The 13,811-nt window shown below is 37.7% G+C and overlaps 1 long non-coding RNA gene and 1 other non-coding gene across 2 annotated transcripts; both read left to right on the plus strand.

Moving 5' to 3' along the window:
* The first annotated feature begins 216 nt into the window (after window positions 1-216).
* Window positions 217-8,204, plus strand: LOC130950576 (uncharacterized). Its single transcript, XR_009073637.1, has 4 exons — window positions 217-697; window positions 877-949; window positions 1,078-1,186; window positions 4,571-8,204. It is a non-coding gene; the product is annotated as an uncharacterized LOC130950576 (long non-coding RNA).
* On the plus strand, window positions 6,198-6,305 carry LOC130953564 (small nucleolar RNA R71). Its single transcript, XR_009075733.1, has one exon. It is a non-coding gene; the product is annotated as a small nucleolar RNA R71 (small nucleolar RNA).
* Window positions 8,205-13,811: the final 5,607 nt, after the last annotated feature.

Here is a 13,811-nt window from a genome sequence, read left to right on the forward strand (position 1 = left end):
ATAATTAACTTGTTCATTTTATAATGTAAATTAGAAATAATTGATTTAACTTAGCAATATGTTGATAAATAATGTTCCTAAATATTTTTAATAGAGTACATTTGATTTTAAAATTATCCTGTCCTCCAATTTTATCAAAATATCTATTCATATCTATCCATATTACTTTATAAAATCCCTAATTCCCAAATTGAATCACAAACCCTAATTCCCAAATTGAAAAACCCTAACCCTAGGCCCTCTCACCACATCTGCAGCCCACCCCCCTTTCACCCCTTCAGCAACCATTTCAGAAAATAGGAAATCAGAGAGGGAGAGTAAGGGAACGGAGAAGAGAAGGGAGGGGCGGGGGACTGTCCGCCGTCACTGCTGCTGTACTGGAACACGCCGTCGCCGCCGATGCAGAGAGGAGGATGAGGTACCGCCGTGCTCCTCGCCGCCGCTGTCGAGCAGACCCGTTCGAGAGGAGAGAGTGCCGCGAGCCAGGGACGACGTGAAGAAGAGGAGTCGTCGCACCCAACCGCTGTGTAGCTCGCCATCACCGCCGTTCCGTCTATGAAACCTGAGCTCGTGTTGTCGTCCTGAGTTTCGGCGCCGCCGTGGAGGACGAGACGTGTGAGAAAGGAGACGCGCAGGGAAGGAACCATTCCTCTGCCGCCGCTATCGCCGGAATTCCTGGTCGCCGTTGTCGTTCATGGTGAGTCAGTTAAGTCATAGCCATGAGAACCACTACCTCTGAACCCCAGTTGTTCTGTTGCAATCCTGTATTTTCCTCTGATATTCTCGACCCTGTTCTGCTTCTCTTTTGTTTTGTCGTTCTTATTTCGTTGGTGTCCCTGCTGTTCTAACCGATTGGATTGGTGCTGCTACTGCTAGGACGTATGCTCTGCTCTCTGGTTTCTGTTTTCCCGAGTACCAGAGCTGCTGTTCCATTCCTGTATTTCTTTTGGTAAGATAGGTTTTGTTCTACAATCAATATTCTAATTACTGCCCCTTTGATGATCTGTTCTGTTTTACCCTTGCATTTGCTTCAGCCTCTATTAAATTCCCTTTCAAAATTGTTGTTGCTGTTACTAGAGTTGTGGGTGATGCCGCTGCCGTTCCAATCGTATTGGAGTGACTACCTGCCACAAATTGGGGATAAAGGAAATTGTTACGTCAAATAATACGATTCCGGCTAATTGAGGTAGGGGATTTAACGTTTTTAATTTAGAATGCCTACAAAGTTATTGGATAAGTGCAAATGGTTAATAATAGTTAAGAATTTCTTAATTGATAAAAATGACTTGAAATGTGTTCGAGAATGGTTAGCTATTGTGATTTTTCTGAGTTATGATTTGAATTAAATGTGGCTGTGATTACTTTGAATTATAATTGAAATTAGATGCGGTTGTGAAATGTGACTGAATTATTGATTCTGCGATGAATTGGTTGAGATTCTGATTTTGAATGAATTATTGACTTGTTTGATGTTGAAGGGGATATTTGATGAATGGGAATGGCTGTAAATGTATGCTTTTGTTATGAGAGATTGGTTGGTGGGATTAAGTTTGGAATGAGGTTGTGGGTGTAAGGTTGGTGTGGTGTTAAAACTGATTCTGATTTGAGGCTGTGAATTGTGATTTGTGAGCCACCAAAATTGAATTGTTTGAAAGTGACTAATTATTCGAATTCCTGGTTATGCGGATTTCATGATTTAGTTGTGAAATTGAAATGTAATTGATGATGGTGGATATTGTTGCACTCTTGTTTGAGAAATTATTGGTTACTTGATATGTTAATTTGACTGGATAATATTGTACTGAGTATTGAACTGATTCAAGCTTGAGCTCGGTTTGGAATTGTTGTGATAATGGTTCAATTGTGACTGCCTTCTGATTATTTCAGAGTTATTGGAAATTCAGATTTTAGTTGATTATGTTGAGTTGGTTGTTATTGTTGATTTAAGTCTAATTAGGGTTGATTTTGAGGACGGTTAAAGAATTGAAGGTTGACCACTAAACTATTTTCTTAAAATATGATCTTTAGAATGAAATGGTAACTTTGCTAATAACTAAGTAACTTTTAAAAGAACAAGAAATATGAAAAGTTGTTGTTGAGACTCAATTTTGAGAAGTTTGAATTAATTATAGAACTAGTTATGATTTTTCAAAGTTAAAGTGTAAAACTTGATTTTCTGCATTATGTTTAAAAGAAGCCGGACACTTTGAAAAGCTACAACTATTTCTGTGATTCTCGGAATTGTGTAAGACCAAGTCCGGATTGAGCCAGGGAATATAGGGAACTGGACTGCTGAATTTGAGGCTTTTTCACTAAGTTTATGATCTATGGTGAACTTTTGAGTCATGGGTGTCAAATCTGGTTTTCTGCAGAATGCTGAACACAGCAGTAACTTGATTCCTCTATTGAAAATTCTGTAGTTTGAATTTTGATATGGAACCAATTTTAAATAAAACTTTATTCCTATTATTTAAATGCCGTAAAATTTTAGAACAATTGGACTTGTAGTTTTAAAGATATGAATTTTTGAAGGGTGATGCGTTATGCAGAAAAAGCCAGATTCGGTTTTCTTAAATTAGTAACTTTGGGAGTTTATAACTTTTGATCCTGGATAGATATTGAGATGCAACCAATTGGAGGTGAAAATTAAGTATGTTTAGTATATGTGATTTAAATTTTAGGACTTTCCAGGTTTTAATAAGTGAGTTATGGGACTTGGAAGAGGTTGTGTTCAATGATTTGTAAAACAGAATTCTGCAGAAAATTACCTAACTTCCAAGCTATGTAACTCCTTCATTAAAAATGGTATGACCCTGGAACCAATTGAGAAAGAAATTTGGATGAGTTATGTTTAACCACATTAATTTTGAAGGTAGTTGGATTTAATTTGGATTTTATATGAAATTTCAAATGTTGTATGGTGCTGCTGTCTGCTGGTTTTAAAACACTGCAGAACAGTCCCGATTTTGCTTATATTCCCGGAGCTATAGTCAGCGAAAAATTATGATTTTTAATTTAATAGAAAGCTTAATCCGAGACGGTCGCATGGATATAAAGTTTGCGCAATTCCAAATTCATTTGGTATTTTAAAAACAAAATGGAAATCAGGCTGCCAAGTTGTTAGTAATTATTTTTGATATTGTATTTTAAGAAATAGATTTTATATACTATTATCAAATGTTTTGAGAATATATTGTTGTGGCAATAGCTGAAAGAGGCTGATGAAATGTTGAGAAAGAGGGAACCCGTAAGGGTGGCTAAGTCCGAGTTTTAGGGGAGGTGCTGCCGGAATTTTATAAAATCTGAAGTTTTATTTGAGAAAGTTAAGAAAGGTTTAAGATGTATTAAGGTTTCAAAGGGAAAGAGAGAATGAAGATTGAGTTGTGGATTGTTGAGATTGAGAAAAGGATAATGAAAAGTGATAAAAGGCGGGAAAACCCCACGAACTGTTAGTTGTTTAACTACGGGGGAACCCAGAACTGATAATTGGTTAAATTCGGGAAGTACCCACGAACTGAATGATCATTGATCTCGGGGAAACCCATAAATTGTTATTTGTTTTATAAGCGGGAAAAACCCACGGACTGATAATCATTGATTACGGGAATAACCCATGAATTGTTGTATGTTGATCTCGGGTATAACCCACGAACTGAAGATCATTGTTTGCTGTGTATTGATCTCGGGTATAACCCACGAACTGAAGATCATTGTTTGCTGTGTATTGATCTCGGGTATAACCCACGAACTGAAGATCATTGTTTGCTGTGTATTGATCTCGGGTATAGCCCACGAGCTGAAGATCGTGTTTGTTATGTATTGATCTCGGGGAAACCCACGAACTGAAGATCTCTGTTTTATTATTGTGTATTGATCTCGGGGAATAACCCACGAACTGAAGATCTCTGTTTTGTTTGTGAATTGATCTCGGGGACGCCCACGAACTGAAGATCACTGTTTCCCCTTGTGCGTATATTATGGGGTCGGGCTTTGCGCCGACTGCCGGTAGTCACGAAGGAGTGGTATTCTTACCACCGACACATATGCACTAAGGACACAAAGGGAAGCCATATCTGGGACTTGTTCCTAGGTAATGTCGGGATGCAGGGTGTAAACCGACACGTGAGCTCATGGCCTGCTTAGGACAGACATGCATCATATTAATTGTGTATTTGCATTTGGTTGTATTGCTTGTATTATTTGTTTGTGATTGTGTTGTTTGTCTTATTGTGATTTGTTTGTGTGTTGAATTGAGTTTCTTACCTGTGCTAGTAGGTTGTGAATGGATAGAGATGATTAATATCTGTTGTTATGACTTTGAATCAATTATGTGGTTGAAAGGTATTTAATATGACAAGTTTTGCAATTGAGATCAGTTTTGGGTTTAGAAATTCAAAGAAAGTAATTATTTAACTAAAGTAAGATTGACAAGTTTTTCAAAGGGTTTTACAAAGATGGTTTATTAAGCAAAGTTAATTATTTGCATGTTAATCATTACTTTTACGGCATTCCCATTCCCTACTGAGAACGTGTGGTTTGTTCTCACCCCATAAATTTCCACCCTTTTCAGTGACACAGATTCGAAGACTCCGTTTGAAGCTGCAGGCGATTATAGATCTTATTTATGAGTTAAGTTTATGACTTGAGTTATTTTCATAGAAGTTCCCTCGCTCTTATTGCTTAACATTTTTATTCTATACAGAGGGATAGGATTTGTATCTAAGGTTTATTGGAAATCTTTTGTATGACAGATATTATTATTAGTAATTATGTGATTATTATTACTTGGTGATGTTTGCTATATGATTTGATAAATAAAAACAAAAATTTTCCGGTATTTTTGCTAAAACTGAATCACGATATCGAACTAGAGGCTCAATAGTAAATAGTTAATAAAGGAAAGCAGGTTGGTAACGCCTTCCTTTCGGTACGATCATGACGTTCTGGAAGTTGGGTCGTTACAGCTTGTACCTCAAAGATCCCCAACTTCTCCATTACAGAGAGTGGCATAAGATTTATACCTGATCCCAGGTCACACAGAGCCTTCTCAAAGGTCATGGTGCCTATGGTATAGGGTATTAAGAATTTACCAGGATCTTGTTTCTTTTGAGGTAGAGTTTGCTGAACCCATGTATCTAGTTCAATAATTTGCAAGGGAGGTTTACCTTCCCAAGTCTCATTACCAAACAACTTGGCATTCAGCTTCATGATGGCTCCTAGATATTGAGCAACTTGCTCTCCAGTTACATCTTCATCCTCTTCAGAGGAAGAATAGTTCTCAGAGCTCATGAATGGTAGAAGGAGGTTTAATGGAATCTCTATGGTCTCTATTTGAGCCTCAGATTCCTTTAGGTCCTCAATAGGGAACTCCTTCTTATCTGGGAGACGTCCCATGAGGTCTTCCTCACTTGGATTCACGTCCTTCTCCTCCTTTGTGCATTCGGCCATATTGATTATATAAATGACCTTGCACTCTCTTTTGTATTGCTTGGGAGAGTACTAGGAGGAGTTTCAGTGATTTTCTTACTCAGCTGGCCCACTTGTGCCTCCAAATTTCTAATGGAGGATCTTATTTCCCTCATGAAACTTAAAGTGGCCTTAGATAGATCAAAGACTATGTTTGCTAAGACAGAGGGGCTCTGCTCAGCATTCTCTGTCTATTGTTGAGAAGATGATGGAAAAGGCTTGCTATTGCTAAGCCTGTTTTTTCCACCATTATTAAAGCCTTGTTGAGGCTTTTGTTGATTCTTCCATGAGAAATTTGGATGATTTCTCCATGAGGAATTATAGGTGTTTCCAAAAGGTTCACCCATGTAATTTATCTCTGCCATTGCAGGGTTTTCAGGATCATAAGCTTCTTCTTCAGAAGATGCCTTTTTAGTACTGTTGGATGCATTTTGTCATCCATTCAGACTTTGAGAAATCACGTTGGCTTGCTGAGTCAACATTTTGTTTTGAGCCAATATGGCATTTAGAGCATCAATTTCAAGAACTCCTCTCTTCTGAGGCGTTTCATTACTCACAGGATTCCTCTTACAGGTATACTTGAATTGGTTATTTGCAACCATGTCAATGAGTTCTTGAGCTTCTACAGGTGTTTTCTTTAGGTGAATGGATCTACCTGCAGAATGGTCCAGTGACATCTTAGAGAACTCAGATAGACCATAATAGAATATATCCAAAATGGTCCACTCTGAAAGCATGTCAGAAGGACACCTTTTGGTCATCTGCTTGTATCTTTCCCAAGCTTCATAGAGGGATTCACCATCTTTTTGTTTGAAGGTCTGAATATCCACTCTAAGCTTGCTCAACGTTTGAGGAGGAAAGAACTTAGCCAAGAAGGCCGTGACCAGCTTATCCCAAGAGTCCAGGCTATCTTTAGGTTGTGAGTCCAACCATGTTCTAGCTCTGTCTCTTACAGCAAAAGGGAAAAGCATGAGCCTGTAGACTTCAGGATCTACTCTATTAGTCTTAACAGTCTCACAGATCTGCAAGAATTCAGTTAAAAACTGATAGGGATCTTCTGATGGAAGTCCATGAAACTTGCAGTTCTGTTGCATTAGAGCAACTAGTTGAGGTTTCAGCTCAAAATTATTTGCTCCAATGGCAGGGATTGAGATGCTTCTTCCATCAAATTTGGAAGTAGGTGTAGTATAATCACCAATCATCATCCTTGCGTTATTGTTGTTGTTATTATTTTCGGCTGCCATCTCCTCTTCTTTTTCGAAAATTTCTGTCATGTCCTCTCCAGAGGGTTGTGCTTTAGCTTCCCTTAGCTTCCTTCTTAGGGTCCTTTCAAGTTCAGGATCTGCTTCAACAAGAATATCCTTGTTCTTTCTCCTGCTCATATGAAAAAGAAGGGAACAAAAAATAATAATAGGGATCCTCTTTACCACAGTTGAGAGATTCCTTTATGTTAGTAGAAGAAGAAAAGAATAGAAGAAGGAAAAGAGGAAAATTTGAACTCAGAGAGAAAGAGGGGGTTCGAATTTTAAGATGAAGAGAAGTGTTAGTAAATGAATAAATAAATAGAAAGAGATGAGAGAGAAGAGTTTTCGAAAAGTAACTAAAATAAAAGAAAAATATTAAAGTTAAAATTCGAAAATTAAGTAAAGGAATAAAATAAAAATTAAAATTTGAAACAATTAGTTAAAAAAAGAATTTTGAAAAAGAGGTAGGTAATTTTTGAAAATTAGAGAGAGAAAAGTAGTTAGGTGGTTTTGAAAAAGATAAAAAACAAACAAAAAGTCAATTAGTTAGTTGAAAAAGATTTGAAAATCAATTTTGAAAAGATAAGAAGTTAGAAAAGATTTTTGAAATCAATTTTGAAAAAGATATGATTCGAAAAAGATATGATTGAAAAGATATTTTGGAAAAGATTTGATTTTTAAAATTAAAATTGATTACTTGACTAACAAGAAACTAAAAGATATGACTCTAGAATTTAAAAATTGAACCTTTCTTAACAAGAAAGTAACAAACTTCAAATTTTTGAATCAATCACTTTAATTGTTAGTAAAGTTTTCGAAATTTTGAAATAAAGATAAGAAAAAGATTTTGAAATTAAATTTTAAAAATTTTCAAAAATAATAAAAAAATAAAAAAGATTTGATTTTTGAAAAAATTTTGAAAAGATAGGATTTTTTTTTAAATTGAAAATTTGACTTGACTTATAAGAAATAGCTAAGTTTTAAAAATTTTTGACTAAGTCAACTCAAATTTTCGAAAATTATGAGCAAAATAAGGAAAAGATATTTTTATTTTAAAATTTTTAATGAGGAGAGAGAAAAAAGAAGAAAAGATGTCATATTTGTGTTTTTCTCTTTTTTTTTTGTAAACAACAAGATTGACACAAGACATGAAAAATTAAGATCAAAACACATAATACATGCAAGAACACTTTGAATATCAAGATGAACACCAAGAACACTTTGAAGATCAAGATGAACATCAAGACTTGTTTTTGAAAAATTTTTAAGAAAAGAAAACATGCAAGACAACAAACTTAGAAATTTTTAATATTTAGACACTAAGAATTCAAAAATGCATATGAGAAACAACAAAAAATACAAAACAAGAAAATATCGAGATAAAAAATATTTAGTATGTTTTTAGTATATTTAGTTGAGTTTTTAGTATATTTTTATTAGTTTTTAGTTAAAATTCACTTTTCTGGACTTTACTATGAGTTTGTGTGTTTTTCTGTGATTTCAGGTATTTTCTGGCTGAAATTGAGGGACCTGAGCAAAAATCTGATTCAGAGGCTGACAAGGACTGCAGATGCTGTTGGATTCTAACCTCCCTGCACTCGAAGTGGATTTTCTGGAGCTACAGAAGCCCAATTGGCGCGCTCTCAACGGCGTTGGAAAGTAGACATCCTGGGCTTTCCAGCAATATATGATAATCTATACTTTGCCCAAGATTTGTTGGCCCAAACCGGCGTTCAAAGTCACCTTCAGAATTCCCAGCGTTAAACGCCGGAACTGGCACCAAAATGGGAGTTAAACGCCCAAATTGGCATAAAAGCTGGCGTTTAACTCCAAGAAGAGTCTCTACACGAAAATGCTTCATTGCTCATCCCAAGCACACACCAAGTGGGCCCGAAAGTGGATTTTTATGTCATTTACTCATTCTTAAGCTACTAGTTCTCTATAAATAGGACCTTTTACTATTGTATTTTCATCTTTTGATCACTTTAGATCTCTAGATCATCTTTGGACATCTAGTTCTTAGATCACTTTGGGGCTGGCCTCACGGCCATGCCTAGACCTTGTTCTTATGTATTTTCAACGGTGGAGTTTCTACACACCATAGATTAAGGTGTGGAGCTCTGCTGTACCTCGAGTATTAATGCAATTACTATTGTTCTTCTATTCAATTCCGCTTGTTCTTGTTCCAAGATATCACTTGTTCTTCAACTTGATGAATGTGATGATCCGTGACACTCATCATCATTCTCACCTATGAACGTGTGACTGACAACCACCTCCGTTCTACCTTAGATTGGGTGAATATCTCTTGGATTCCTGATACACGATGCATGGTTGATCGTCTGACAACTGAGCGCTCGCCTGACAAACGAGCCAGCCATTCCGTGAGATCAGAATCTTCGTGGTATAGGCAAGAACTGATGGCGGCATTCAAGAGAATCCAGAAGGTCTAACCTTGTCTGTGGTATTCTGAGTAGGATTCAATGATTGAATGACTGTGACGTGCTTTAAACTCCTGAGGGCGGGGCGTTAGTGACAGACGCAAAAGAATCACTGGATTCTATTCTGGCCTGATTGAGAACTGACAGATGGATAGCCGTGCCGTGACAAGGTGCGTTGAACATTTCCAATGAGAGGATGGGAGGTAGCCACTGACAACGGTGAAACCCTTGCATAAGCTTGCCATGGAAAGGAGTAAGAAGGATTGGATGAAGACAGTAGGAAAGCAGAGAGACGGAAGGGACCAAGCATCTCCATTCGTTTATCTGAAGTTCTCACCAATGAAATCCATAAGTATCTCTATCTTTATCTTTATGTTTTATTCATCATCTATACCCATTTGAGTCTGCCTGACTAAGATTTACAAGGTGACCAGAGCTTGCTTCATACCAACAATCTCCGTGGGATCGACCCTTACTCGCGTAAGGTTTATTACTTGGACGACCCAGTGCACTTGCTGGTTAGTTGTGCGGAGTTGTGATAGAGAGCTGAGATTGCAATGAGCGTACCATGTTGATGGCGCCTTTGATGATCACAATTTCGTGCACCAAGTTTTTGGCGCCGTTGCCGGGGATTGTTTCGTGTATGGACAACTGACGGTTCATCTTGTTGCTTAGATTAGGTATTTTTCAGAATTTCTTTAAAAATGAATTCTAGAGTTTCATGATGATCTGTTGAAATCTGGCTGGCTGAGAAGCCATGTCTAATCTTATTGGACTGAGGTTTCAACTTATCATCACAAGAGCTTGTTGATTTCTATCAATCTTGCTATTGGAGCAATGATCTGCTAAGGCTTGGCTGGCCATTGACCATGTCTAGTGTTTTGGACCGAAGCTTGCTTTGAAAGCTTGGCTGGCTGTAAAGCCATGTCTAATTCCTGGACCGGAGTCTTAGACTAGCATTGCAATGATTCCTGGAATTCAAATTAAGAATTCTGAAACCTTTATTTTCTATTTTCATATAATTTTCGAAAAAGCACAAAAAAATTACAAAACCATAAAAACCAAAAAAAAAGATTTTATGTTTCTTGTTTGAGTATAATGTCTTATTTTAAGTTTGGTGTCTTGCATGCATTGTTTATTTGATCTTGGTTCTATTTTCAAGTCAATAGTACAGGGAACTGAAGATTCAGAACATGCAGCAGAGGAATTACACAGAAAAAAAGCTGGGCGTTCAAAACGCCCAGTGAAAAAGGACAGACTGGCGTTTAAACGCCAGCCAGGGTGCCTGGTTGGGCGTTTAACGCCCAAAAAGGTAGTGCATTGGGCGTTAAACGCCAGGATGGCACAAGAGGGAAGATTTTGTTTTCAAATCAATTTTTTTTCAAGTTTTCAAAGTTTTTCAAAATCAAATCTTTTTCAAATCATATCTTTTCAATCAAACCTTTTTCAAAATTAATTTCTTTCCTTTTTCAAAGATACTTGCTAACAATTAATGATTTGATTGAACATTTTAAGTATGTTGCCTTTTCTGTTGAGAAAGGTTTAATGTTTGAATCATATCTTTTCTTGTTAGCCAAGTCATTAATTTTAAAATCAAATCTTTTTAAAATTGTTTTCAAATCACATCTTTTCAATCATATCTTTTTAAAACCATAACTTTTCAATCAAATCCTTTTAATCACATCTTTTTCAAAATAGTTTTCAATCATATCTTTTTAATTTCTAATTTCAAAATCTTTTTCAAAAATTACTTGATTTCTTTCCCACTCTTGGTTTTCGAAAATCAATTAAAGTTTTTCAAAATGTTTTTAAAAATCTTTTTAATTTTCGAAAGTTCTTCCTCTCTTCTCACATCCTTCTACTTATGGAGTAACACTCCTTTTCAATGCACAATTCGAACTCTATCTCACTAAGTTCGAATTCTTCTACCTCTTTTTTCTATTTTTCTGTTCCTCTGACACCTCAAGGAATCTCTATACTGTGACATAGAGGATTCCACATTTTCTTGTTCTCTTCTCTTTCATATGAGCAGGAACAAAGACAAAGGCATTCTTTTTGAGGCTGACCCTGAACCTGAAAGGACCTTGAAGCAAAAGCTAAGAGAAGCTAAGGCACAACTCTCTGTAGCGGACCTAACATAAATCTTCAAAGAAGAAGAAACCATGGCAGCCGAAAACAACAACAATGCAAACAATACAAGGAAGGTGCTGGGTGACTTTACTGCACCTACTCCCGACTTCTATGGGAGAAGCATCTCTATCCCTGCCATTGGAGCAAACAACTTTGAGCTTAAGCCTCAATTAGTTTCTCTAATGCAACAGAATTGCAAGTTCCATGGACTTCCATTGGAAGATCCTCATCAGTTCTTAGCTGAATTCTTGCAAATCTGTGACACTGTCAAGACTAATGGGGTTGACCCTGAGGTCTACAGACTTATGCTATTCCCTTTTGCTGTAAGAGACAGAGCTAGGACATGGTTGGACTCACAACCTAAAGACAGCCTGAACTCTTGGAAAAAGCTAGTCAATGCCTTCTTGGCAAAGTTCTTTCCACCTCAAAAATTGAGTAAGCTTAGAGTGGAAGTCCAAACCTTCAAACAGAAGGAAGGTGAATCCCTCTATGAAGCTTGGGAAAGATACAAACAATTAATCAGAAAGTGTCTCTCTGACATGCTTTCTGAATGGAGCATCATAGGTATTTTCTATGATGGTCTGTCTGAACTATCCAAGATGTCTTTGGATAGCTCTGCTGGAGGATCTCTTCATCTGAAGAAGACGCCTGCAGAAGCTCAAGAACTAATTGAAATGGTTGCAAATAACCAATTCATGTACACTTCTGAAAGGAATCCTGTGAACAATGGGACAAATCAGAAGAAAGGAGTTCTTGAGATTGATACTCTGAATGCCATATTGGCTCAGAACAAGATATTGACTCAGCAAGTCAATTTGATTTCTCAAAGTCTGTCTGGAATGCAAAATGCACCAAACAGTACAAAGGATGCTTCATCTGAAGAAGAAGCTTATGATCCTAAGAACCCTTCAATGGAAGAGGTGAATTACCTAGGAGAACCCTATGGAAACACCTATAATTCTTCATGGAGAAATCATCCAAATTTCTCATGGAAGGATCAACAGAGACCTCAACAAGGTTTCAACAACAATAATGGTGGAAGAAACAGGTTTAGCAATGGCAAGCCTTTTCCATCATCTTCTTAGCAACAGACAGAGAATTCTAAGCAGAACCAATCTGACTTAGCAACCATGGTCTCTGATCTAATCAAAACCACTCAAAGTTTCATGACTGAAACAAGGTCCTCCATTAGGAATTTAGAGGCACAAGTGGGACAGCTGAACAAGAGAATTACTGAACTTCCTCCTAGTACTCTTCCAAGCAATACAGAAGAAAATCCAAAAGGAGAGTGCAAGGCCATCAACATGGTCGAATTTGGAGAAGAAGGAGAGGAAGTGAACGCCACCGAGGAAGACCTCAATGGGCGTGCACTGACCTCCAATGAGTTCCCCAATGAGGAATGGTGCGCGAAATCGTGATCACTACAACTTCGCACAACTAACCAGCAAGTGCACTGGGTCGTCCAAGTAATAAACCTTACGCGAGTAAGGGTCGATCCCACAGAGATTGTTGGTATGAAGCAAGCTATGGTCACCTTGTAAATCTTAGTCAGGCAGACTCAAATGGGTATAGATGATGAACAAAACATAAAGATAAAGATAGAGATACTTATGTACATCATTGGTGAGAGCTTCAAATAAGCGTATGAAGATGCTTTCCCTTCCGTCTCTCTGCTTTCCTACTATCTTTATCCAATCCTTCTTACTCCTTTCCATGGCAAGCTTATGCAAGGGTTTCACCGTTGTCAGTGGCTACCTCCCATCCTCTCAGTGGAAATTTTCAACGCACCCTGTCACGGCATGGCTATCCATCTGTCGGTTCTCGATCAGGCCGGAATAGAATCCAGTGATTCTTTTGCGTCTGTCACTAACGCCCCGCCCTCAGGAGTTTGAAGCACGTCACAGTCATTCAATCATTGAATCCTACTCAGAATACCACAGACAAGGTTAGACCTTCCGGATTCTCTTGAATGCCGCCATCAGTTCTTGCCTATACCACGAAGACTCTGATCTCACGGAATGGCTGGCTCGGTTGTCAGGCGAGCGCTCGGTTGTCAGGCGATCAACCATGCATCCTGTTATCAGGAATCCAAGAGATAAACATTAGAGCCTCGTTTGCTTGTAGAACAAGAGTGGTTGTCAGTCACTTTGTTCATGAGTGAGAATGATGATGAGCGTCACATAATCATCACATTCATCAAGTTCTTGAGTGCGAATGAATATCTTAGAACAAGAACAAGCGGAATTGAATAGAAGAACAATAGTAATTGCATTAATACTCGAGGTACAGCAGAGCTCCACACCTTAATCTATGGTGTGTAGAAACTCCACCGTTGAAAATACATAAGAACAAGGTCTAGGCATGGCCGTGAGGCCAGCCCCCAATGATCTAAGAACTAGCTGTCCGAAGATGAAAATACAATAGTAAAAGGTCCTACTTATAGGAAACTAGTAGCCTAAGGATTACAAAGATGAGTAAATGACATAAAAATCCACTTCCGGGCCCACTTGGTGTGTGCTTGGGCTGAGCA

The sequence above is a fragment of the Arachis stenosperma genome, chromosome 9 (assembly GCF_014773155.1).
Source record: "Arachis stenosperma cultivar V10309 chromosome 9, arast.V10309.gnm1.PFL2, whole genome shotgun sequence".
Lineage (NCBI taxonomy): Eukaryota > Viridiplantae > Streptophyta > Magnoliopsida > Fabales > Fabaceae > Arachis > Arachis stenosperma.